This window comes from Macrobrachium rosenbergii, chromosome 30 (assembly GCF_040412425.1).
Source record: "Macrobrachium rosenbergii isolate ZJJX-2024 chromosome 30, ASM4041242v1, whole genome shotgun sequence".
Taxonomy (NCBI): Eukaryota; Metazoa; Arthropoda; class Malacostraca; order Decapoda; family Palaemonidae; genus Macrobrachium; species Macrobrachium rosenbergii.
Window position 1 is genome coordinate 2,816,001 of NC_089770.1, and position 4,280 is coordinate 2,820,280.

Below are 4,280 nucleotides of genomic sequence, written 5' to 3' on the forward strand. Positions count from 1 at the left end.
AGACCAAAAAGACCACTTTGGGGAGTGGGGGAGGCGGGCGGTCTTAGCAACAAATGAATGGAAGTTGAGGCTGAGGCATCATCGCCATACTAAAGCTCTTGTGTCCTAATGAGCCTAATTGCCTAGCCTCGTCTCTTTCTGGCAGAAGACTACTGTAGAGTCTCACATTCTTAGCTCGTTATGTCAAGGACTTGTTGATAACTGTGGCGAGGATTTGTTTTAATGTGTCCACAAGTTGGGGAGATGGTTATTTTTTTTTTTTTTTTTTTTTTTAAGTTGCACAAGTAGAAGATGTTAAGATGAATATTTTGCATGTATGTAAAAAAGTACAATATATATATATATATATATATATATATATATATATATATATATATATATATATATATATATATATATATATATATATATATATAAATATATATATATATAAATTTATATATATATATATATATATATATATATATATATATATATATATATATGTGTGTGTGTGTGTGTGTGTGTGTGTATATACGTGTGTCCTTTGTAATAAACATATTAAATCTAATTCATATCAAATCTAAAACCACAATCAGGAGCAGTAGTAACCGAATGCTTTGGGCTATCACTGTGAGGATACAATATTGTCACAGTGCAAGCGGAATAAAAAAATTAATGCATTCAAGTTCTCAGCACAGCTCATTTTAAAAAAAAAAACTGATAAAATACTTTGAAATACTTTATATCTCGATCTTACAAATACTGTGACGATACGTAACCTCAAGTTGACATTGCTGGAAATCAGAAACTGTAATAACAATACCTTTAACTTTTCATAATATATATATATATATATATATATATATATATATATATATATATATATATATATATATATATATATATATATATATATATATATATTCTTACCACTGGTTCCCTCATCTAGACCTTTGAAATAAACGACCCGTTTCTCGAAATCAAAACGATCCTGGCAGACGCGGAACGCAGATTCCAGTATCCCTAATATCTCCTGCGGAAGGACCAATGTTAGAGTCCTTCCTTGACTTAGGGTGATGCTTAATAGTAAGTTACTGCCCTGAGGAGGATAATTTGTCTTCCAGTATTACCACCGCGAGTGAGAGTAGCGTGAGAACACGCTCGTTTTGAAATGTGTTGTCCATGCTCCGGTTGCGTGCCTTCTCTCTCTCTCTCTCTCTCTCTCTCTCTCTCTCTCTCTCTCTCTCTCTCTCTCTTTTCTTCTTCTTCTTCTTCAAGAATTTATCTTTTTCTTACTTATTTCCATTCTTCTCTCTCCTCTCTCTCTCTCTCTCTCTCTCTCTCTTTCTTCTCCTTATTCTTCAGAATTTATCTTTTCATACTTATTTCATGACACTTGATTCTCTCTCTCTCTCTCTCTCTCTCTCTCTCTCTCTCTCTCTCTCTCTCTCTCTCTCTCTCTCTCTTCTTCTTCTTCTTCTTCTTTATTTCTCATTTTACCTACTTATTTCCATGGCACTTGACTCTCTCTCTCTCTCTCTCTCTCTCTCTCTCTCTCTCTCTCTCTCTCTCTCTCTCTCTTCTCTTCTTCTTCTTCTTCTTCTTCTTCTTACAAGAATTTGTTTTATTCCTACTTATTTCCAAGACACTTGACTCTCTCTCTCTCTCTCTCTCTCTCTCTCTCTCTCTCCCTGTATTGGACATTTGTAGTTTATTGGTTATATGTCTTTCTATTGTATTCAGTCGAAATAAATTTTTATTGCTTTCATAAATATCACAATAAAATCCCAAAACACTTCTATAAAACTGCATTTTCACTTTCTCTTTGCATTCAAGTCTCATAGCACAACCACCCTTTCTCCCTAACCACACCTAGTGGTGACCATGGTCAGATTCAAATGAAAATGTGTAATAAAGAACCCCTGTTGGATTTAGTAATTAAAATATTTTTCAGTAATTAACTGAAACCTATAAAGTAATTTTTAGAAACGTGATTATATATTGACATTAGGAAGATCTGTTCGACATTGTCTTATCAATATTCAGCATCCTCTCCCTCCCTTTTCAATCCCTTGAAATACAGAATACGTGAATACAAAACAGCCATTCTGAAACATACCTATTAACCTTTGATATTCGCTCCCGGCACCTGACATTTGTCCCTGGTATACCTGGCTGCCGTTGGTAATTATTGCCGCCTAAGCATTAAATGAACGGTCAAGTGAACACACCGAATGCTTGATTATAACCTTGTTGGTAGAGATACACTTTTAGTTTTTCGTAAAAGAAAACTATTGAGATGGCTTCTTGCCTGTCCGTCCGCCCTCAGATCTTAATAACTACCGAGGCTAGAGGGCTGCAAATTGGTATGCTGATTATCCACCCTCCAATCATCAAGCATACTCAAATTGCAGCCTTCTAGCCTCGGTAGTTTTGACTTTATTTAAGGTTAAAGTTAGGCGTGATCATGCGTCTGGCACCGGGCCATGGCTGACAGTTTCTTGGGCCGTGGAGATAGTTTCATACAGCATTATACGCTGTAAGGAAAACACGATTGCGCCGAAGAAACTTCGGTGCATTTATTACTTTTTTGGGGGGGGCGTGAAAGCTAGAAGTGAATTTCATCAATCTCATCAATTTCATCAATTTTATCAATTTCCTCGTTTGTACGACGCAGCCAAGTCGTCTTTGATCCTTGGAAAATAAATGTAATTGCCTTCGGAGCCGTGATAACTTTTATTGGAATCCTTAATTCCCGCCTCGACCATAATTGCAGGTCTGAGATCTCGGGGTTTAAAGCCCCGCTTCTATTGATATCGTCAGATGCGAGAAATTCGGTCTCCCTGCTCCGTTGCGAAGTGTGACTGCTCTTATGTAAGAATTTCCTCTTTTTATTATCTGTAAATTTGTTTCAGTCGTACCCTTCTCTCTCTCTCTCTCTCTCTCTCTCTCTCTCTCTCTCTCTCTCTCTCTCTCTCTTCTTATTCATCTTCTTATTCTTCTTCTTACAAGAATTTTTTTTATCCTATAAATTTATTTCCATGACACCCCTCTCTCTCTCTCTCTCTCTCTCTCTCTCTCTCTCTCTCTCTCTCTCTCTCTCTCTCTCTTCTCTTTCTTTTTCTTCTTCTTCTTCTTCTTACAAAAAATTTTTTCCCTATAAATTTATTTCCATGACACTTCGCTCTCTCTCTCTCTCTCTCTCTCTCTCTCTCTCTCTGTAACATCAGTATATATATATATATATATATATATATATATATATATATATATATATATATATATATATATATATATATATATATATATATATATATATATATATATATATATATATATATATATATATACACAGTTTAAATTCACTGAAATTTACGATACCAATTTTCTTGAACAAGTCCAGGAAATATGCCTTGTCTCCTTAGCAGTTAGGGCAGATTTATATCCCCAAAATTCAGCAAAGTGTCTTAAACAGCGACCTAAGATATACCACGTTCCATTCTTCGAATTCTTTGACATGCTAAAGTCTCACGAATAATTGATGCGTGTCCAAATATTAAAAGAAAAAGAACTCGGTTGTATTTTAAACCAAATATTAATTAATGTAAATATCATTGTGCTGAGGTTTGTGGTCATTAAAGTGATCTATCTATCTATCTTTTTATCTATCTAACCTATTTAGCTATATTTTTATCTCTCTATCTATCTATCTATCTATCTATCTATCTATCTATCTATATTATTATCTATCTATCTGTCTAACCTATCTGTCTATATTTTCATCTATCTATCTTTCTAACCTATCTATCTATATTTTCACCTATCTATCTATCTATCTATCGATCTATTTATCTATCTATATTTTTATCTATCTATCTGTCTATCTATCTATCTATCTATCTATCTATCTATCTATCTATCTATCTATCTATCTATCCATTTGCTTACGACGTATCAATAAAAAAAAAACTTCAAAACATCAGCCTTTATTTGATCTCGTTCCTGGTTTGTGAATCTATATTTTTGATTTTTTTCCGGTTTTGATTCTCAGAATGTAAAGCTTGCAATTGATTTTATTTTTTCCTTAACTTTAAAAAGAAAAAGGAGACGGTTGAAAACGCTTCAAAAAATATATATATCTCTGGATTCAGGCTAGGCAATTAAAATTGGAAACGGAATATTTTTTTATTATTATTATTTCGTCCAGTTCTTTCGATCTGAAACGGGGTTACGAAAATTTCGGCGACAGAGAAATTTATTAGTTTTCTGTAAAAGAAATTTATTAGTTTTCTGCAAAT